This window comes from Pinus tabuliformis, chromosome 7 (genome assembly GCF_031772625.1).
Source record: "Pinus tabuliformis cultivar Carrire ecotype Pingquan chromosome 7, CPIR1, whole genome shotgun sequence".
Taxonomy (NCBI): Eukaryota; Viridiplantae; Streptophyta; class Pinopsida; order Pinales; family Pinaceae; genus Pinus; species Pinus tabuliformis.
The window spans coordinates 1757998892-1758022951 of NC_142293.1; the positions used below are offsets into that span (position 1 = coordinate 1757998892).

Sequence of the window (24060 nt, forward strand, 5' to 3'; positions counted from 1 at the left end):
CTTCTTAGGGTCCCCCTGCTCATCCTTCCTTATCCACACCCCCTCCTTGGTCATATCCATCTCAATATCAAACTCCACCTACTACTCGTTCATTTCATTCTCATGTTCAGCCACAGCCTCAGTGGGATGCACCTCATCAGGGGTGGAGGCCCCAATACAACTCTCCTCCCCTCTTTTTCCTCCACCACCTGCTCAACCACAACCATTACCTCTTACTCCTCCAAGACAACCCCAGATACCTGCTCAACCGAACCCGAACCCCAATAACAGACAGGCCCAGCAGGTATATACTGGAGAGACAACATGCCCTACCTATGCTATGGAGATTCAGGAGATCAACCTACGATCTAGGAAGGTCCTCCCAGATAGCCAACCTCCTCCTAAGGAGGATGAGGAAGAGAAACAGGAAAGTGAACCCAAAGCCATTCCACCCTTTCTTGGGAGACTAACTAAAACCATGCAACCAAACCCAAAAGAGACTGAACTTCTGGGAGAACTGAAACAGTTATGTGTAAAAATACCACTTCTCCAGGCCATAAAAGATGTACCAATCTACAACAAATTGATCAAAGAGAAGTGTTTCAGGCACCCAAGAAGGCACAAGAGAGATGCCCACTTCTCCAGGCCATAAAAGATGTACCAATCTACAACAAATTGATCAAAGAGAAGTGTTTCAGTCACCCAAGCAGGCACAAGAGAGATGCCCCAATTATCAATGTCATAGGAAAACTGTCTGACCTGATGTTGGGACAAGTAATCTGTCCAAAATATCTGGACCCTCAGAGTCCTGTAGTCGATATCCACATCAGTGGCACCATAATCCCCCACACCCTGATTGATCTAGGGGCTACCATTAATGTGATTACCAGGAACACTATGCTCAAGCTCAAGCTTCAGGGCTCCCTAAGAAAGACCTCGACAGTACTGCAGTTAGCAGACCGCTCCACCGTGACCCCTAAGGGGATTGTCGAAGATGTCATGGTCTCCATTGATTCTTGGGAGTACCTTGCGGACTTCTTGGTCCCTCAGCCAAAGGAAAAACTCACTGGGTACCCCCTCATCTTGGGAAGGCCTTGGTTAGTGATGAGCCCCAATTTTTGGTACAATTTGGGCTCATTTGGCCTACTTGCTCTACTCAAACCATTCATTTTTTATTGCTTATGCATTCATTTCTTGGTTTATTCGTGTTGTTTGTAGGAAGAAGGGTAGGCATTCTATCTACGTGACTAATGCATGATAATTTCAGGCTTTTGGCATTAAAAGGGAGCAAAGATCACGAAAAAGGAGACAAGGAGACAATGAGGTGGCACTGCTGGTTTTTAGGAGAGGATGTCCACGGTCTTGGGACCTTCCTCGTGATTCCCACCATAGCTCCGAGCTCCAATCCATCTCCCCACCGAGCTTAGAAGCAGCCAACTGTTCTACAGGAACAGCAGTTATAACTGTTCTACAGGAACAGCAGTTATGACTGTCCTACAGGATCAGCAGTTTAAACTTCAGTTGGACAGCCGAGCTCCTAAAATCAAGGAAACCTGTTGGATGATCATTTGGCATAAATACTGAGGCCGTAGCATTGGATAGGAACTTTTTGAACTTTTGTATTGCTCTTGTAATTTGGAAGTACGAGCTACAGCTCAGTTTTGTAAGCCAATTTTGGCATGTCATCAGACTTTCGTTTATGAATAAAGGCAGGCAGATTTTGATCTCATCCTGAGTTTCTAAGGGAGCTATAGCTCTCAGGTTAGGGCCCAACCTGAGAGCAATAGATCTCCTCGGTGTTGTAATGTGTTTGCATTTCGTTCCAGCACTTTGAGTTTTACTCTAACATGCAATTCGAATTTACAGTTTGTTAATTTAGTCTTTTTCATGAGCTTAGATAGGATTAGTTTATGGTGAATTTGTTTCAGTTACTGAGATTCGATAGGAGGATAGTTATAAAATTATTGGAGCTCCAGTAAAAGGTTGTTAAGGCTCACTGCCATCTCTCTTAGGGATTGGGGTGCAGTCCATAACCAACCACCCAAAAAGAAACGCAGTTCTTCTCACTTCCATGCAAGCTGCAACATAGACATTTTCGTTGAAGATCCATCCATGCACTTTTGACATTGAACCATACTTCTACATTTCACTTCCATGCACAAGTTTCATTTCTTGGTTTTCCATTGCTATTCATACGTTTCATAGCACAGTTATCATAGGTTAATGAATTTCTCGTTTTTGGGTGCATAAGTCATTTGTTTCATTTACGCTGCTCCTCATCATTCCACTTTCTTCTTCTTCTTCTTGATCTCTCCTCAATCCACCTACTCAGCCTCTGTCCAACTCATTTACCCTCCAACTCATCCATTATTCACTTAGCTCCATTCACTTCAACTTTCGTTGATCACCATCCTTCCAACCATCAAACCACTGCATACACTCTTCCTCCATCTGATTTCTCTGCTCCTGAGCCATCACCAGCTCCATCTCCATCTCACCTATCCTTCCACACCACTCCAACACTCCTCCATCTCCAAAAACCTCCACGGCCAAACATCCTGTAGAATTGCACAGACTTCCTGTAGAAACCCCTGAGTTTCCTGTAGGATCCCCTGCAGACTTCCTGTAGAAACCTGCAAACTCGGTTGCTAAGCATCCGAACGTGGTAGGCTTCTGTGGACTGATGTTGGAGACCCTCTGGGACCTCCCTTAGCCATCCTGACCTTGCCCATGCTTTCCTTCCATTCCAACCGCTCCTGCACAACCAAACCCTAATCAAAAGAATCATCGCAATAGATCCAACCACTTAATGAAAAAATACAAAAACATGTCTTTTCAGATGCAAGTAGCTTAGATGCATGTATTTCAGTTCACAGCAAGTAATGGCATTAGTGGTAGTAGTTTCATTCATAGTTTTGCAAAGTTAGGGTCTAGCTAGGCAAATTAGGGTTTACTAGGGTTTTCATGCTTTGTTGACTTTCAGTTCCTTTCTGCAACTAGATTAGTCTTCTTTCAGTTAGCTTTCGTCCGTCATTCATAAAGCTTCTTCTGTGAGCCTATAGAAGTTGGCTTGAGCCCTAGCGGACTTGTGCCAGCTGACCAAGTGACAGCTGCGACAAGAGCTAGTACTTGTGCATACAGCACCGTCGCTTCCAAGTTTGTACGAACTACCGGGTTGATAAAATTAGAGATAGGAAGCTCCAGGAGTTGTAGCATTATTGCTACAATACTGGAGCCCACCATCTTTTTGGCGCCGTTGCCGGGGAAGCATCAGAGTATTAGTAATTGTTGCTTTTCTTCTACTTCCTTACTCTTGCCTTCTGCTAAGTAGTTTACTTCATTTCCATTCTGCAAAAGTAGCATAGCATTTCCTGCTTTCATAGATTAGCATTTCCTGCTTTCATAGATTAGCATTTCCTGCTTTCATAGATTAGCATTTCCTGCTTTCATAGATTAGCATTTCCTGCTTTCCTAGATTAGCATTTCCTTTCTGCAAGCGTAGACTAGCATTTCCATTCTTGCAATTTCCTTTGAGCAAAGTAGATTAGTTCTTTCCTGCTTTCAGTTTAATTTCGCATCTTTCATAGTTAGTTGTAGATCAATCTGTCTCAGTTTTGCAGGTACCAAAAGAAAAGCAAAGAAAAAGCAATCAAAAAGAAAAAGAAAGTCTTTTCCATTTCATGCCTCGTAGGAACCGAGATAGATCAGGCAAATTCCTACCAAACACCCCCACCACATCACTGAGTCACCCTTCTCTCTTCTTTGGTGACAGTGACCCAGAGGAACCTATAGGTGAACATCCTGAGATATCCAAAGACCCTATAGTCGAAGAAGAGTTAGAGACCACTCCATCTGAAGCTATGGCTGACAATAGAAGAGAAGATGAGAGAATAGAAGGTGCCTTCCCCATTCGAGAGACCAATGGAGAAATGAAAATGAAAAACATCAGCCCCTCTGCCTTACCTCACTTCCATGGGCTGACCACTGAAGATCCAGATACCTTCCTGTTTGAGTTTGTTGTCCTTTGTAGAACCTATGACTATACTGAAGATGAGCAAAAGTTGAAACTTTTCCCTTCCACTCTTAAGGATGCAGCACTACGCTGGTTCATGGGCTTACCTTGGAATAGTATCACCACTTGGGCTCAGATGCAGCAAGCTTTCAACACCAAGTACCGGGATTACTGTAGGTCCAAGGAAACAAAGGGGGAAATCTTTCGGATGTCCATGGGAAATGATGAGTCCTTAGAGGATTATGAGGAGAGGTTCCAACTAAGCTATAAGCGGGCCAGGTGCACGCTTGACCCTGAATCCCTCAAGTTGGTCCTGCTCCGAGGAGTCCCTGAAGACCTCTTAGATACCCTTCACATGTTAGCTGGGGGGGACATTTACCAACTGCCTTATGAGGACATCAAGACTGTGTTTAGAAACCACTCCAGGGCAGCTCGGAAACGAGGTAGAGGAAACCACCTCTCAACTAGTGTCCCTTTCTCTAAACATGAGCTTGCAAATCAATTAGAAGATCTTAAGAGTGAGGTGAGACAAACCATTGCCATGCAGCTTGACACATTCAGGATTCAGCAAAAGAAAGAAGAGGCTGAGAGAGCCTTGGCTGTCTTCTGCCCTAGGTGCACAAGGAGGCACTCTAAGAACGAATGTCCATTGCATTCGGTTGAAGTGTGTTTCGTTTGTGAGGAGGACCATCCCACAAATCAGTGTCCAACCTTACCTGGGTTTAAAGCCACGTACCAAGGGACAGAAGCTCCCACAGAGCCTCTCTATTACCTCAACCAAAGGAGGCCACAGGGATCTAGACCTTATCAGCAGGGGATGCAAGGGGCATCTCAAGCTTATTACAACCCCAACCAATCAACTCCTATGCCTTCCTGGGGTCCTCCTGCTCATCCTTCATGGTCCATGCCTCCTCCATGGTCTTATCCACCTCAGTACCCCACTCAACCTACTTCTCATTCATATCACTCACATGCCCAGCCACAGCCTCAATGGAATGCACCTTAGTCGGGGTGGAGGCCCCAATACAACACTCCTCCTGCCATCTTGCCTCCACCACCAGTTCAACCTCAGCCATTACCTCCTGCTCCTCCAAGGCAGCCTCAAATGCCTGCTCAACCGAACCTGAACCCCAACAATAGACAGGCCCAACAGGTATACACTGGGGAAACCTCATGCCCTACCTATGCGGTGGAGATCCAGGAGATCAATCTTCGATCTGGAAAGACTCTACCAGATCGCCAACCTCCTCCCCCAGAGGATGAGGAAGATAAACAGGAAAGTGAACCAAAGGCTATTCCACCCTTTCCTGAGAGACTAACAGCCACCACACAACCCAATCCAGAGGAGGAAGAGCTTCTGGGTGAGCTCAAGCAGTTGTGTGTAAAAATACCACTTCTCCAAGCCATCAAGGATGTGCCAATATACAACAAGCTGGTTAAGGAGAAGTGTTTCAAACACCCAGGCAGACGGAAGAAAGATGCCTCAACTATCAATGTCATAGGACGACTGTCTGACCTTATGTTAGGACAAGTCATCTGCCCAAAGTACCTAGATCCTGGAAGTCCTGTAGTAGATGTTCACATCAATGGCACCATCATACCTCACACCTTGATTGATCTGGGGGCTGCCATTAATGTGATGACTAGGGATACCATGCTTAAGCTTAATCTTCAGGGTTCCTTGAGGAAGACCTCGACAGTCCTGCAATTAGCAGATCGCTCCACCGTGACTCCCGAAGGGATTGTGGAGGATGTCTTGGTCTCTATTGACTCTTGGGAATACCCTGCAGACTTCCTGGTTCTGCAACCAAAGGCCAAGCTTACTGGATATCCTCTCATTTTGGGAAGGCCTTGGTTAGCTACTGCAGATGCTTACATAAGTTGTCGTGCAGGGAACATGACCATCAAAAATGGTCCCATGTCCAAGCAGCTAGTCCTATACCCTCCTGCCCAACCCTCCTTAGAGCATAACTTACCACTCTGGTTGGAAGAAGGAGAGGAAGACGAGGTGTACTCAGCACCTCTGTGCACCTTAGATACCACTAGAAGAGACCCCCCAACCGAGGATGACTTGATCGAGACCTTGATCCAAAATCCACCTTCCAGTGCACTACCCTTAGAGAAGTTGGTGGAGGATGCCCAAGCTAGCACCCTAGTGGATCTTTGTACAACCAACCCTGTTACTCCCAGAGTCAAGAATGTGGAGTTCGGCCCTGAGAAAGCATTGAAGATCAGCTCCTCCCTATCTCCTTCCCAGGAAAAGGAGCTGTGTAGTTTGTTGGGCAACCACCTTGATGCTTTTGCTTGGAGCTATAAGGAAATGAAAGGAGTCCATCCTTTGGTCTGTACCCATCATATATACATCAAAGAGGATTGTAAACCAGTTAGGCAACCTCAGAGGAGAATGAATCCAGCCCTTAAGGACATTGTCAAGGAAGAATTGCAAAAACTGTTGGATGCCGGATTCATCTACCCCATCTCAGATAGTGAATGGGTGTCCCCTCTAGTGTTGGTTCCCAAGAAAAATGGGAAATGGAGAATCTGTGTGGACTACCGAGAACTGAACAAAGCTACCAAGAAGGACCATTTCCCTCTACCTTTCATAGATCAAGTGTTGGATGGACTGGCAGGAAAGAAGTTCTTCTCTTTCCTGGATGGGTTTAGCGGGTACAACCAAATCCAAATCAGCCCGGAAGACCAAGATAAGACCACCTTCACTTGTCCTTGGGGTACCTTTGCCTATCGAGTCCTTCCCTTTGGGCTATGCAATGCTCCTGCTACCTTTCAGAGAGCTGTTTTGAGCATCTTCTCGGAGCTGGTCCATGGTGCAGTAGAAATCTATATGGATGACTTTACTCCTTATGGGGCCAACTTCCAGGAAGCATTGTCCAACCTGGGAAAAGTCCTAACCAAATGCACCGAGATGAACTTGTCCCTCAGTCCTGAAAAATGTGAATTCCTAATGACTGAAGGGACCGTGCTAGGCCATACCATTTCTTGCCAAGGATTGCAGGTGGATCCTAACAAAATTGCTCTCATCAAGAGGGTTACACCCCCTCAAAAGGTCAGGGATGTCCAGAGTTTCTTGGGATTAGCAGGATACTACCGGAGGTTCATTAAATATTTCAGCAAGCTAGCCTCGCCATTGTTTGGCCTGTTGGCAAAAGATGTGGAGTTTAATTGGACTGATGATTGTCAGAGGGCTTTAAATGAATTAAAGGACAAGTTGGTGTCAGCCCCAATCCTGAGAGGTCCAAACTGGGCCCTACCTTTCCACATCCACACTGATGCCTCGAACAAAGCCATAGGTGTAGCTTTAGGACAAGTTAAGCAGAAACTTCCATATGCCATTTACTTTGTTAGCAAAAACTTGTCCAAAGCTGAGCTGAATTACACTGTAACCGAGAAAGAATTCTTGGCTGTGGTCCATGCATTGAACAAGTTCCGACATTATATTACTGGTTACCAGACCTTTGTACATACTGACCATGCTGCTATTAGATATTTAATGAATAAGCCAGATGTGAATGCTCGTATTATTAGATGGTTACTTTTATTGCAGCAGTTTGATTTGACCATTGTTGACAAACCAGGTAGAGAAAATGTTGTTGCTGACTTTTTATCTAGATTGGATTTTTCTGCAGATGAGGATGGAACAGTGGACGACTAGATGCCTGATGAACATCTGTTTGCTATTTCAGTACTCTCTCCATGGTTTGCTGATATAGCAAACTATCTTGTTTCAGCACAGTTCCCTCCACACCTATCTTCCAGAGAGAAGAGCAGAATCATCAGAAAAAGTGCCTCATTCACTTGGATAGGGGGCAATCTGTTCAAGCTTGGCCCCGATCAGATCTTAAGGCATTTTGTAAGGGAGGAGGAAGTCTTTGATATCCTCCTCACTTGTCATGATGGGCCTTGTGGAGGACATTTTGCAGCAAAGAGAACTGCCTTCAAGATCCTGTAGGCAGGCTACTATTGGCCCACACTTCATCAAGATGTCAGAAGATATGTCAGTCAGTGTGACCAATGTCAAAGAACAGGGAAACCGACCCAAAGGGATGAGATGCCTCTCCAACCTCAAGTGACTCTTGAGCCATTTGAGAAGTGGGGCATGGAATTTGTGGGCCCAATCAACCCCTCTTCGAGGCAAAGGACTTACATCATTGTGTGTACTGACTATTTGACAAAGTGGGCAGAGACCAAAGCAATCAAAGCAGCAACAGAAGAAAAGGTGGCCGAGTTCCTAAGAGAAAACATCTTCTACAAGTTTGGCTATCCAAGAGAGCTAGTCACCGATCAAGGGAGCCAGTTCACCTCCAACCTGGTTGAAGATCTCTTGGCTCATCACAAGATCAAGCATAGGACTTCCACCCCTTATCACCCTCAAGCAAATGGGCAGGTGGAAGTCACCAATAGAGCATTAGAAGGGATCTTGACTAAAGTGGTGAGCAACAGCAGAAAGGACTGGGCAGATCGCCTGGTTGAAGCCACATGGGCTTACAAAAGCACTTGGAAGACCACCACCGGCTTCGCACCGTATGAGCCGGTCTATGGGAAGAGAGCTCTGCTGTCCATTGAGTTTGAATACAACACTTTGAGGATGGCAGCTCAGCTGGACCTAGATCTCAGCCATGCACAACAAGAAAGGCTACTGCAGCTGAATGGCCTGGATGAGCACCGAATGCAGGCCCTCCTTCACTCAGAAGTGGTTCAACTTCAGAGAAAGGTGTGGCATGACCAACATCTCCATGACAAGCAACTTCAGCCGGGAGATTGGGCTTTGTTGTATGACTCAAGATACAAAGATTTCAAAGGGAAGCTGAGAACCAGATGGCTGGGACCATATGCAGTGGAGAAATGCCATGACAATGGATCTGTCCTCATTCGAACCATTGATGAGGAAGCCATTCCCATGCTTTTCAATGGGCATCGTTTGAAGATCTACAGGAGACCTCTCTCAAGACAAGAGTTCATCAAAACTATGGAGAAATCTGTATTGTTCATAGAGAAGGGTTCTGCCTCTGCCTCTGGCATACCCTGAAGAAAAAATGAAAAAAAAGAGAAAAAAAAGAAAAATAAAGAAAAATAAATAAAATAAAAAAAGAAAAATAAATAAAGATCCTTGGGTGAAAAACTCTCTGAGGCGCCCAAGGCAGGTAGTAGGGGTGAAAACCTCATTGAGGCGCCCCTATTGTCTTTCAAAAAAAAGGAGAAAAGGTGAAAAAAGATCCTTGAGTGAAAACCTCTCTGAGGCGCTCAGGGCAGATGGCAAGGGTGAAAACCTCTCTGAGGCGCCCCTGTTATCTTTCAAAAAAAAAAGAGAAAAAAAAAAAAGAAAAAAAAACAATAAGCAAAATATGGTAAAATTGCATGCAGGTTGCAGATGTTTATGGAGGAGAGGAAGCCTTCAACTCAAAGCCAAGGGTCCTTACCATGCTGTCAAGGAACCTCATCAGCACCTCCTCCAAGAGTACCCATGTTTTTTCAAGGTATGTGCAATTTTATCATGGTTTGAATCTTCTACAGGAAGATGCTGTCTTTCTACAGGAAGATGCAGTCTTTCTACAGGAAGGCGCGCATTTTCTACAGGAAAGTACAGACTTTCTACAGGAAGGCCGAACTTTCTGCAGGAAGCTCTGTGTTCTACAAGAAACTTCTTGTAGGAGTTTTGGATGGCCAGAATTCATCTTAAAAGAAGATTTAGCGACTATGGATTGGTATGGATGCATGTAAGCCTCTATTGGCACCCTTGCACATTGCTGTCACCTTGCTCCACCATCCTTGTCGACATGCGACCAAGTCCCTGCACAAACAAAGAAGATCGATGAGTTCTCGCGGGAAAGCCATTTTCAAAGTTAAACAAATGCTGGATCTCATACCGCAGGCATCAAGAGCTCCGGGAACGTGATTGAAAGGCCAGAACCTCCATCGTGCAGCATGCACCCAAGGAGAAAGGACTGTTACGAGACACCTCGCGGGAATCCTGTAACAGTTCAACCTGCTCGAGTGGATACCATTCACAGCACCGCCATCTGAAATAAAATGCGGGCGCATGCAAGCAAAACATCCACTCCATCGTTGGCAGCCTGTAACCACGAGCCTCCGGGTCTGTGTAAGTCGCATGCAGCAGGTAGATCCACTCACCATCGTCCAAGAACTGAAACAAATCGTGTGCAGCCACGCAGGTAAGTGTCTCAACCCTTCCTTCCATCAAATCACATGAATTTTACTTTGAAATCATTTGCAAAGCGTAAAATTGAATGGTTGAGCGGCCGTATGGCCAGTCGACTGGCCACGTCGGCTAGTTAAAGTGTAATTGGATGTTTGGGTGGCGGCCACGACAAAGAGAATGAACGGCACGCACGTGAGAACACTCTCGTCAGAGCATGAGTTTAACAGGAAAGGGCGGCGGAAAATCTGTGGGAACGGATGTGGCAACAAGTGAATACGTAGGCGGATGATGGGTGACGTCGCCCAATGGTCCGGCGGGGACAGCTCATCCCCCGCGCCACGGGTTGCGCCGATTCAAAATCTAATCGGCTAGATCATGCGCATGCATTTATCATCCAACACTTCAAACTCGGGTGGCTATTCTGATCTCCTCTGCACTTTGATACGCCGAGCTGTTGGCTACCAGAATGCCGGTAAAGCACACCTCGAGCGCGGGCCAACTACAGTCCTCCCCGAGAATTGCGCACTGCTTCTACAGGAACGCAGTTCTACAGGAACGCAATTCTACAGGAACGTAGTCTACAGGAATGCAGTCTTCTACAGGGAAGCGGGTGCCTCACGAAAAAGGTGGCCAATTAAAGAGGTAACCCTGAACTCTCATGCAACTGGTTAGTAGAAGTGGCAAGACCATCGTCCACAGTCGGGTCATAAAGATATTGGTGGAATTGTTGTTTGCTGTGCCTATGCTGTCGTTCTACAGGATGTCGGTATAAGTAGACTGTGTTGAATTTTGTGGATTATGTGCATGCTCTATCTTAATAGACCAAATCTCTTTTGCATTTGCCACCTTTAATTAAAACGACCGTGTTCATCATGCCGGGTGGGTTTATAAGACGGGAACCCACTGATTCAACTAAACTAAGGAGAAACCCGGCAGTGGTAGAGCTCTTCACCAGAGCACAATGGACGCCTTTTTGTGATAAGCTGCAGGGTTACGATGATGAAGTAGCCGAAGAATTCTTGCAGGCTCTGAAGCCTAAATCGCAGACACTGGCCACAGTGAACTTCAGAGGTCTAAGCCTCAAGCTCACCCCGGAACATATCAGTCGGATCACAGAACTTCCTATGGGTCTGCCGTGGGATAAAGAGGAGAGAAAGCTGAGTCAGCAGGCAAAGAAAGAATTCTTTCCACCTGAGGAAGAATTCTCGGAGGACAAAAATGGGGTGCGAAGAACGAGCCTGTTGCCACCTTGGAATGAAGTCAGTTTGCAAATCATGAAATATATTACTTGTGAAGGCCGTTTCAGCATCGTGTATGCATATCACTTTCGGTTGCTCACTGAGTTGAGGCACCGAATTGACCTTCCTGTAGAACAAAAATTGAGCATCCCTTATTACCTCCTGCAGTCTCTAATGGAGTGTGCTACAAAGCTGAAAGAGGGAATACCAGATCAGATAGCCCACCATGGGTTGATCAAGCTTCTTGTGGAGGATGCATTGCATTCATATAAGGTCCCCCTCTCATGGGAATCCTTCCGGAATTTAACAAAAGATGGGGACATTAAAATGTTGATCGAGGAAACAGGTTCCTCCAGCAGTGAGGAACAAGAAGCAGTGGCCGAGGAACAGGAAGAAGAAGGCCAAGAGACCCCGACAACAATACAGAAGAAGGAACAAAGGAAGAAGCATGAGGAAAAGGAGGACAAAGAAAATGGTGGCACACCTATCCTGTCAGCAAGGGAAAAGAGGATGAAGAGCAGAATGGACAAAGCTGAGGTGGTCCACGTCATCCCAAGTACCTCAACAGCACCTGCAACCAAAGTAAAAAGTAAAACTCAGGCAGGCAAGCAAGCAGAGGTGGAGACACCTGTGTCTACAGGAAAGCAAAAACAGGCTTCTACAGGAAGCCCGAAAACCATTGAGAAAAAGGCTTCTACAGGAAGCCCAAAAACAAAAACAAAGGCTTCTACAGGAAGCCCGAAGATCATTGAGAAGCAGGCTTCTACAGGAAGCCCAAAAGCAAAGACCAAGGCTTCTACAGGAAGCCCGAAAATCATTGGAGAACAGGCTTCTACAGGAAGCCCAAAAACGGAGACAAAGGCTTCTACAGGAAGCCTGAAATTGCAGAAACAGGCTTCTACAGGAAGCCCCGAAAAGGTGAAACCCAAGGAGAGGAAGGTGGATATTCTGGCACGGGAGGCAGCAGCTGTATTAGCTGGCCTCAGCATGCCACCTAAGCCAAAAGGAAAGAGGAAGAGGGAGACCCCTCTATACTTTAAGGCTCGAAGAAGTGTTAGGATAAAGACGGGCAAGCCACAGCCTCCACCCAGCAGCCAAACCATTTCAGGGGATGTCCCTACTTCACCCAGTGCAAGAACCCCCTCTAAAACATCAGCCACCCCCGAAAAGGGGAGCCCAAAAATAACTTCCTGGACACGAAAAATAGGCCAGTCGCCTTCCGAAGCCCGGCTCAAGGAAATAGGAAAGGGGGAAGAAGCATCACCTTCGTCACCACCAGAGGCAGCAAAGGCAGGGCCGCCGAAAACGAGAAAGGAAGAAGCGCCACCCTCGGTAGAAAAGGCAAGGCCACCAAAAACAGGGAAGGAAAAGCATGCTCTGGGCTCTAGTTCTCGGCCAAAGACGAGGAGCCAGGGCAAAGTTGCTCAAGGATGAGCAAATAATTTAGCTGGGGGGTGATGATGAGCCCCAATTTTTGGTACAATTTGGGCTCATTTGGCCTACTTGCTCTGCTCAAACCATTCATTTTTTATTGCTTATGCATTCATTTTTTGGTTTATTCGTGTTGTTTGTAGGAAGAAGGGTAGGCATTCTATCTACGTGACTAATGCATGATAATTTCAGGTTTTTGGCATTAAAAGGGAGCAAAGATCACGAAAAAGGAGACAAGGAGACAATGAGGTGGCACTGCTGGTTTTTAGGAGAGCATGTCCACGGTCTTGGGACCTTCCTCGTGATTCCCACCATAGCTCCGAGCTCCAATCCATCTCCCCATCGAGCTTAGAAGTAGCCAACTGTTCTACAGGAACAGCAGTTATAACTGTTCTACAGGAACAGCAGTTATGACTGTCCTACAGGATCAGTAGTTTAAACTTCAGTTGGACAGCCAAGCTCCTAAAATCAAGGACACCTGTTGGATGATCATTTGGCATAAATACTGAGGCCGTAGCATTAGATAGGAGCTTTTTGAACTTTTGTATTGCTCTTGTAATTTGGAAGTACGAGCTACAGCTCGGTTTTGTAAGCCAATTTTGGCATGTCATCAGACTTTCGTTTATGAATAAAGGCAGGCAGATTTTGATCTCATCCTGAGTTTCTAAGGGAGCTATAGCTCTCAGGTTAGGGCCCAACCTGAGAGCAATAGATCTCCTCGGTGTTGTAATGTGTTTGCATTTCGTTCCAGCACTTTGAGTTTTACTCTAACATGCAATTCTAATTTACAGTTTGTTAATTTAGTCTTTTTCATGAGCTTAGATAGGATTAGTTTATGGTGAATTTGTTTCAGTTACTGAGATTCGATAGGAGGATAGTTATAAAATTATTGGAGCTCCAGCAAAAGGTTGTTAAGGCTCACTGCCATCTCTCTTAGGGATTGGGGTGCAATCCATAACCAACCACCCAAAAAGAAATGCAGTTCTTCTCACTTCCATGCAAGCTGCAACATAGACATTTTCGTTGAAGATCCATCGATGCACTTTTGACATTGAACCATACTTCTACATTTCACTTCCATGCACAAGTTTCATTTCTTGGTTTTCCATTGCTGTTCATAGGTTTCATAGCACAGTTATCATAGGTTAATGAATTTCTCGTTTTTGGGTGCATAAGTCATTTGTTTCATTTACGCTGCTCCTCATCATTCCACTTTCTTCTTCTTCTTCTTGATCTCTCCTCAATCCACCTACTCAGCCTCTGTCCAACTCATTTACCCTCCAACTCATCCATTATTCACTTAGCTCCATTCACTTCAACTTTCGTTGATCACCATCCTTCCAACCATCAAACCACTGCATACACTCTTCCTCCATCTGATTTCTCTGCTCCTGAGCCATCACCAGCTCCATCTCCATCTCACCTATCCTTCCACACCACTCCAACACTCCTCCATCTCCAAAAACCTCCACGGCCAAACATCCTGTAGAATTGCACAGACTTCCTGTAGAAACCCCTGAGTTTCCTGTAGGATCCCCTGCAGACTTCCTGTAGAAACCTGCAAACTCGGTTTCTGAGCATCCGAACGTGGTAGGATTCTGTGGACTGATGCTGGAGACCCTCTGGGACCTCCCTTAGCCATCCTGACCTTGCCCATGCTTTCCTTCCATTCCAACCGCTCCTGCACAACCAAACCCTAATCAAAAGCATCATCGCAATAGATCCAACCACTTAATGAAAAAATACAAAAACATGTCTTTTTAGATGCAAGTAGCTTAGATGCATGTATTTCAGTTCACAGAAAGTAATGGCATTAGTGGTAGTAGTTTCATTCATAGTTTTGCAAAGTTAGGGTCTAGCTAGGCAAATTAGGGTTTACTAGGGTTTTCATGCTTTGTTGACTTTCAGTTCCTTTCTGCAACTAGATTAGTCTTCTTTCAGTTAGCTTTCGTCCATCATTCATAAAGCTTCTTCTGTGAGCCTATAGAAGTTGGCTTGAGCCCTAGCGGACTTGTGCCAGCTGACCAAGTGACAGCTGCGACAAGAGCTAGTACTTGTGCATACAGCACCGTCGCTTCCAAGTTTGTACGAACTACCGGGTTGATAAAATTAGAGATAGGAAGCTACAGGAGTTGTAGCATTATTGCTACAATACTGGAGCCCACCAGTTAGCTACTGCAGATGCTTACATCAGTTTTCGAGCTGGGAACATGACCATTAAGAATGGGCATATGTCCAAAAAGCTAGTCCTATATCCTCCCGCCTAACCTCTACTAGAACATGACTTACCTCTCTAGTTGGAGGAGGAAGATGAGGATGAAGTCTACTCTGCACCATTGTGCATAGTGGAAGCCACTAGGGGAAGTCCTCAAACAGAGGATGACCATATTGAGAATTTGATTCAAAATCCACCTCCCAGTGTGCTACTGTTAGAAGAGTTGTTAGAAGACACCCAAGCCAGTGCTTTAGTGGATCTCTATGTGGCTGATCTGACCTCTCTCCGAGTTAATAATGTGGAATTTAGCCCTGAATGAACCTTGAAGATCAACTCATGCCTATCCCCCTCTCAGGAGAAGGAGATATGTAGCTTATTGAACAACCATTTGGATGCTTTTGCTTGGAGCTATAAGGAGATGAAAGGAGTCCACCCTTTAGTGTGTACCCATCACATTTACATTAAAGAGGATTTTAAACCAGTCAAGTAGCCTCATAGGAGAATGAATTGATCCCTTAAGGACATTGTCAAAGAAGAACTGCAAAAGTTGCTAGATGCAGGATTCATCTACCCCATCTCTGACAACGAGTGGGTTCCTCCTTTGGTGCTTGTGCCCAAGAAAAACGGGAAGTGGAGAATCTATGTAGATTATCGAGAACTTAAAAACGCTACCAAGAAGGTCCATTTCCCTTGGCCTTTCATAGATCAAGTGTTAGGTGGCCTCACAGGGAAGAAGTTATTTTCCTTCCTAGATGGGTTTAGCGGGTATAATCAGATCCAAATTAGCCCGAAAGACCAAGATAAGACCACTTTCACTTGTCCATGGGGTACCTTTGCCTACTAGGTCCTTCCATTTGGGTTATGTAATGCTCTTGCCACTTTCGCGAGAGCAGTACTAAGTATATTCGTTGAGCTGGTTCATGATTCGGTGGAAATCTATATGGATGACTTTACCCCTTATGGTTCTAACTTCCGAAGCTCTAACTAACCTGAGGAAAGTTTTAGCCAAGTGCATTAAAATGAACCTATCCCTCAGTCTTGATAAATGTGAAGTCCTAATGACTGAAGGGACCGTGCTAGGTCATACCATTTCTTAGCAAGGTTTACAGGTGGATCCCAACAAGATTGCTATCATCCAAAGGGTCCCGCCTCCTCAAAAAGTAAGAGATGTTCGAAGTTTTCTAGGCTTAGCAAGATATTATAGAAGATTCATTAAATATTTCAGTAAGCTAACCTCTACATTGTTTGGTATTTTGGGAAAATATGCTGAGTTCATATGGACTGACAACTGTCAAGAGGCTCTGGATGCTTTGAAAGGTATGTTGATAACTGCCCCAATCTTGAGAGGTCCAAACTAGGCCCTACCTTTCCACATTCACGCAGATGCCTTGAACAAAGCCATAGGAGCAGCCTTAGGACAAGTTGAAGAGAAGCTAACATATGCCATATATTTCATCAGTAAAACCCTGTCCAAGGCAGAGTTAAACTATACTGTAACCGAGAAAGAGCTCCTAGCTGTAGTCCATTCCCTAAACAAGTTCAGACACTACATCACTGGCTATCAAACATTTGTGCATAGTGATCATGTTGCAATTAGGTATTTGATGAATAAACCTGATGTAAATGCTCGTATCATTAGATGGTTACTTTTATTGCAACAATTTGATTTGACCATTGTTGATAAGCCAAGGAAAATGTTGTTGGTGATTTTCTGTCTAGACTAGATTTGCCTACAGGTGAAGAAGGGATGGTGGATGATGAAATTCCAGATGAACATCTATTTTCTATTTCAATACTCTCTCCATGGTTTGCTGATATAGCAAATTATTTGGTTTCAACTCAGTTCCCGCCATACCTATCCTCAAAAGAGAAGAGCGAGATCATGAGGAAAAGTGCCCCATTCACTTGGATTGGGGGAAATCTTTTCAAACTTGGCCCAGATCAGATTTTGAGGTAGTGTGTCAGGGAGGAGGAAGTTTTTGACATCCTCCTAACCTGTCATGATGGGCCCTGTGGGGGCCACTTTGCAGCAAAGAGGACTACTTTTAAGATTTTGCAGGCAGACTACTATTGGCCCACTCTTCATCAAGATGTCAGAAGATACATCAGCCAATGTGACCGATGTCAAAGGATGGGGAAACCGACTCCAAGGGATGAGATGCCCCTACAACCTCAAGTGAATTTCGAGCCATTTGAGAAGTGGGGCATGGACTTTGTGGTTCCTATCAACCCTCCTTCAAAACAAAAGTCTTACATCATTGTGTGCACAGACTACCTGACAAAGTGGGCAGAAACAAAGGCAATCAACACAGCAACAAAAGAAAAAGTAGATGAGTTTCTAAGGGAAAATATCTTCTACAAGTTTGGCTACCTAAGAGAATTAGTCATAGATCAAGGAAGTCAGTTTACCTCTAACCTGATTGAAGACCTGCTCACTCATCACAAGATTAAGCACACAAATTCCACCCCTTATCATCTGCAAGCAAATGGACAGGTGGACGTCACTAATAGAGCTTTGGAAGAGATTTTAACTAAAGTGGTGAGCAGCAGTAGAAAAGATTATGTAGACCGATTGGTTGAGGCCACCTGGGCCCATAACACTACTTGGAAAACTACAACAGGTTTCACACCCTATGAGCTGGTCTACGGGAAGAAGGATTTGTTGTCCATAGAATTTGAATATAACACCTTGAGGTTGGCAGCTCAGCTAGACCTAAATCTCAGCCATGCACAACAGGAGAAATTACTTCAGTTGAATGGATTATATGAACAGAGAATGCAGGCCCTTCTCCACTCAGAGGTAGTCTAACTTCAAAGAAAGATATGGCATGACTGGCACCTCAAGGAAAATCAAATTAAACCAAGAGATTGGGTGCTGCTATATGATTCAAGATACAAGGATTTCAATGGCAAGCTGAGGACAAGATGGCTGGGACCATATACAGTGGAAACATACCATGAAAATGGTTCAATCCTTATTTGAACCATTGATGAAGAATCCATCCCCATGCTCGTTAATGGGCATCGATTGAAGATCTAAAGGAAGCCCCTTTCCAAGCAGGAGTTCATTGAGTCTATTGGTAAATCAATATTGGTAGTGGAGCAGGTCTCTGTCTCCACTCCACCTCCACCATGAGCAAAAAAAAACAAACAAAAAGAAAAAACAGAAAAAAACATAGAAAAAAGAAAAAAATGAATAAAAGATCCTTGGGTGAAAACCTCTTGGAGGCGCCCGGGGCAGACAGTGAGGTTGAAAACCTCCTAGAGGTGCCCCAGTTATCTCAGACTAAAAAAAAAGGGAAAAAAAAGAAGAAGGAAAAAATAAACCTAATCTCTATTGAATAAATTGCAGGTTGCATGAAGGTCATTACAGGTTCTAGGAGGATCACACAAGACGCAGGCAGAGGACATGACCAGGTTGCATGCATCCCTCACAATCCATTCCTCCATGACCATTACCCTTTCCTAAGATTTGGTCTCATTCGAGCTAAATTTCACCTTTTATAGGAAATTTTGTATCTTCTATAAGAGGATCCTGTAGAATCTACGGAAAAGCCAGAATTAATCCCAAAAGAGGACCCGAGGGTTGGGAATCTGTCCATGAGCCCTATAAACCTCCCTGCTTCCATCTGTCACCATATGTCACCCTTTTTCCATCTTTGTACACCTCCATTGCACTCGTTTTTATGTCCCTGCATAGTCACCCACAGAAATCCTACTTCCTTCATGCTGCAGACAATTTTTTTTTTAATGATGAATCAAAGCAGCAGCTTTTTCACTCACCATACCTAATACCTTCCATCTATATTCCTTATCAGCCAAGACCCTCATTAGTAGTTGCAGTCCTGCTCGTTTTAGCTTGAATTTCTGAAGGAGAAGCAGCTACAGGAAATCCTACAGGATTCCTGTAGGAGTTGATCCCTCTGGAAGACATACTCCAGAGACAAGGACAGCAAAGTATGGCATATGACACATTCATGGATCTCTATTTGAACGTGTGAAAATCATCAACCGCTCGAGACCGAGCATGCAGAGTGCATGCAACTACACCAATGAAAAAATGGGTTCCAACATCTGAAAATGCATAACACGCCCGTGACTGGATAGGTAAGTGCCTAAACCTATTCCTCAATAACATGAATCATATTTCAAGGCTGGGTGACTATGGGAATGGTTCGGATTGAACGGAATCGGTGGTCAATTAACTGGCCACCCTTGGTCAGTTACACATCCTCGTGGCATCCAAACGAGCCCCGTAAAATTCGAAACTGCTGGTAAGATACGTAGCCAGCACGTGTGGTATGTCCATTCGGGAAGAAATATTCTGGACGGTTGTGGTGGTAGTGGATAATGGGAGAAGGGAGGTGATGGCGGTTAGATGGCATGCAGAAACATTATGACCATGACCTTCGATCAACAGTCCGGTCCGGCCACCTCATCTCTTCACCACGAATCACGCTCGCAGTTAAAAGGCAGCTCAGCTCGAACATTCAGCACCCTTTGTTCATTCTGCACTAATGATGTTCTCGACTGAAGTACATATCTACCACTTCCAGAGCAGCTAACTAGTCATCCTCCACAAGTTTTCTGCCTATTTTTTTGAGAATCTCCCGCCTATTGGGCTCTACAAGAAGCACAACTTGATTCTACAGGAGCCGGGGGATTTCTATAGGAAGGGTTCTACAGGAAAGGCAGAGAACAGCTCTGCAGAAAGGAAACCTGGGATTTTCGTCGAAATTCAAGCTCAAAATGAGGTAGGCTTGGGAAAAATTCTCTGTGCATGATTTGTTTGAGTAAGGTGGTGAATTGAATACGGCAGTGGATTGAAAAAGAGAGTGAAATTCTCCTTCTGCATTGAAAAAGTGAAAGTCTACCTGCATATTTCCCTGAGTCTACACAGTTTCTTTTTCTCTCTGCATCTGAAATCTCCTCATCCTTTTTCAAATTCTCCTGTAAGAAAGATACATGCAGCAGTAAAGGCCAGCCGGTGTGTGTGTGTGTGAAAAAACGAATGTGCATATCTATCTACATGCTGAGAAAAGAACCTGTGTCCTTATCCTCTGTTCTATAGAAAAAATTCTTTCTTTTCAAAAACAAAAAGTCAAATTCAGGGTGATAATAGTTTAAAACAGGAGAATTATTTCCATTTGATGTCATAAAGAAACACACGGGAAACTCCTTCTCAGGTTCAAAAAAACTGAATTCAGCTATCCCATGTTTCAGGGATTGACTTTTTTTCCCACCTGAGCATTTTATTTTCTAGTTAAAACACAAAAAGAGCACTCAACACCATGCTAGGAGGATTCATAAGGAAAGAACCCTTAGAATCTAGCAAATTGCATGACGACCCTGAGGGGGTGGACCTTTTCACCAGGGTAAACTGGATATCCTTGTTTAACAGAATTCAGGGTTATGATGAGGAGATAACTAAAGAGTTTTTGATGTCCCTGAGACCACATTTGAAGACACATGCCACATTTAGTTTTAGGGGTTTGACCCTAGAAATTACACCTGATCTCATCAGTAAAATTACTGGTCTACCATTGGGGCTCCCTTGGAGCAAAGAGGAGAGATCATTGGGACAAGTTGCTAAGAAAACATTTTTTCTGCCTGAGGAGCATCCTGTAGAAGATAAAAACGGGGTCAGAAGGACAAGCTTGCCTCCTCTCTGGAGTGAAGTCAGTTATCAAATAATGAAGTATATCACATGTGAAGGGAGGTTTAGCATCATTTATGGATATCATTTCAGGTTGTTACATGAATTAAGGTATGGGATGGACTTGCCTCCAGCCAGAAAACTGAGCATCCCATATTTCCTCCTTCAGTCCTTAATTGAATGTGGTACAAAGCTAAATGAAGGGGTCCCAGATCAGTTGGCCCACCATGGGCTCATCAAACTGTTGGTGGAAGATGCTTTGCACACCTATACTATCCCCATCACTTGGGAAATATTCAGAAATATGTCCAGGGATGATGACATCAGAATTTTGGCTGAGAACATTAGCCCATCCAACAGTGATGAAGGGGAGAAAACTGAAGAAATTAAGAAGAACAATGATAAGGGAGCACAGGACATTCAAGCAGAAGGCAAAACAGAGGAAGAATAGAAGGAAAAATAGGAATTTGACAAGACTGCTAAGCCTGAGATAGAGAAGGGGATAATAGCAAGAACAGAGAAGGGAAAAAGGACACAGATTGGAAAGAAAAAGGCTAAGAAAGCCCAAAATAAGACTGCCACAACCAAAGCCGACACCTAGCAAGAGAAGGAAAAGACACACCCTGAGATATTAGTGACACAGGCAGAAACAGTGGGCATAGAGATTTCTACAGGAAGTGAAGGAAAAGAACAACGGAAAGAGAAATCCCCTGAAATGTTGGCAAGGGAAGCAGCAGTTGTGCTTGTTGCATTAAGCACACCTTCAAAACAAAAAGGAAAAAGAAAAAGGCAAACCTCCATGTACTTTCAAGCCAGAAGAAGCACAAGGATCAAAGTGGGAGAACCCCAGCCACCATCAAAGGAACCAATTACCATTGAGGACACATCCACTAAAAAGAAGGAAGAGTTTCCTTCGAAGATATCCATCACCTGTGAAAGAGCAAGCCCAAAAACCTCCACATGGAAAGAGAAAATTAAGTTGATGGATTCAAAGGCAGTCCTACAGGAGGTTGAAACATCTCTATAGGAAACTCTAGCCAAGTTAAAAGAAACTGAGAAATTAGAAGAGGAGGCATTGAAACAATCACAAGAATCAAACAAGCCCGAGGAGATATTTGAACCAAGCCCTCAGCCTAGTTTGGGCTCATATTACAACTTGTTATAAAGTGGGAAGATCATCCCACAAAAGTTTGTTGTACCACTTTTCTTTGCATTGGAACAGGAACGGGTTAGGACTCACACTTAGATGAAAATTGCTAAATCCAAGGGAGTTTCAGACATAGGCCACCTAGAAGAACAGTTGAAAGAAATGAGAAGAGAATTGGCCATGGTGAGGCACATAGAAAGCAGCAAAAGAGCCGAGCTACAGGAGGAGAATGAGCTGCTAAAAAGGCAGTTGCAGCTATAGGAAGTTCATAAGGAAGATAGGCTGTCCAATTTGGGAGGGTAGTAGTAGTAAGAAGGACCTCCAACAGATAGGGAAACAACCAAGAAACAATAGAAAGAGGGAAAGTTACAAGCTGATGTTGAGATGCTGACAAAACTATTGCAAGAAAAGGAGTCTCAAGCAGCAGAAGAAATGCAGGTTTTAAAACAATAGTTGTAGGAGAAAGAAGCCCAAATGGCCTGCATGGCTAGCTGGGCAGTAGAAGCCTTACAATGTAGGCAACCTGCTAAGTGTTATGCATTATATCTTAAAGACGAATGGTTGCAATTTCAAATTAACACATTGGCCCAAAGGGGCACCATTCCATTCCAGAATTACAGTCAGTTTATGCATTTGTGTGACAATAGCTCAGCTGAAGACAAGGCCAAGTTAGCAGAATTCTATTTACACAACTTGGCACTTCAAAACATGAAACTATGGGACCCCAATGCTACATTGGGAGATGAACAACACATGGCTATGGCTTCTTGGTTAAGCAATGAGGAGAAGGGGGTAGTAGAAATTCTGAAGGTTATGGCCAGGGAGCTAAGTGAGCCACTCATGATCAGGGCAGAGCCAGAAGATCCCTCAGCTTTAGTATATGCTCATCAACACCTGGCCAACAACCCTCAAGTCTTTCTGGATTATGTTGAAAGCCATGCTCAGGCCATTGCTCACTTTGAAGACATGGAAATATTGTTTGGTGATAATTGCATTTATGCTTGCACAAGGAGATGGAACACATTGTCCCATAGTCTGAAGATAAGAGAGTACCACTCCCCAACCAGAATGAGGGAGGCTTTGGCAAGAGTACCCCTTTATAAACAGTCAATCCAAAACCTAAAGGCCAACTGGATTGGCCTAAAGTTCAATCCTCCACTACTCTTAGGACTACTAGAAGGGGTCAAGGAAGAAGAAGAACACAGGAAATGGGAGGAAGTAGATAGAAAGGTAGGGTTTCATGACAGAGAAGAGGACATCACCTCAGAGGCCTGGGATGTCAGAGAGGCAGTCAAAGCAATCAAAGATGATGAACTGGATTAGTTTCTCAAAGGATGAGCAACACATTCAGCAGGAGGGTGATGATGATCCCCAAAAATGGGTAACTTTATGGGCTCATTTTGCCTATTATTCTCATTTAATCCACCATTCTCCATAGTTATATGCATGATTTTGAATATATTTTTGTTAATTGAGTGAATGGGAATAGTCACTTGACCACAAAGTCTAATACGTGCTTATTGCAGATTTTTGGACATTTTTGGACCAAGATCAGGGATTTATGAGCATATTGGTAGCCAAATATGAAGAAACAAGGATAAGGATTTATAGGAGGGGTGTCTCTTGCACTAAATGACCCCTTCCTCAAGTTCTCCACCATCAGCTCGGAGTTCAACAACCCACCAAAGATGATTTCAAGGGCCAGCCAAGCAAATCTAGTGAAGTGGCTAATTAATTGCAGTTTTGGGTAGCAAGCTCCTAAAGTTAAGGAGGACTGTTGGGAGTCCTAGTTTGCATAAGTAGGAAGGCTTCAAGCCTTAGTATTTTATCCATTGAACAGTTTATTTTCACACTTTAGTGCAGCTCTGCATTCAGCTCATTTTCGAGCTCTTTCTATAAACAATTTTGTGACATGACTATTATTTTTTATCAATGAAGATGAATTTCGCTTTGCACCAGCTCTGAGCTTTCTTAGGAGGCTGTAACTCTTGGGGTTGGTCCCAACTCAAGTGCTCAATACCTCCTTTGTGTACTTTTATGTGTTCTTATTACATTCATAGAATAATTTATGTTATATAGGTTAAATCTTTCTTTGTTACTTAGGTTGCTTTTGATGATTAAGATATTTGTTAATGCTTTAGGTTGATTTGATAGGTTGATAATAGAAAAGATCCACAAAAAGGCTACCAAGCAACCCTTGATCTCCT

The 24060-nt window shown here is 44.2% G+C and overlaps 1 protein-coding gene across 1 annotated transcript in view; it reads left to right on the forward strand.

Annotated features, from left to right (window-relative positions):
• The window catches only part of LOC149255386 (long-chain-alcohol oxidase FAO4A-like), a 207003-nt gene that overhangs the window by 133555 nt on the left and 49388 nt on the right, over nt 1–24060 (forward strand). The gene's annotated exons all lie outside the window — the stretch shown is intronic.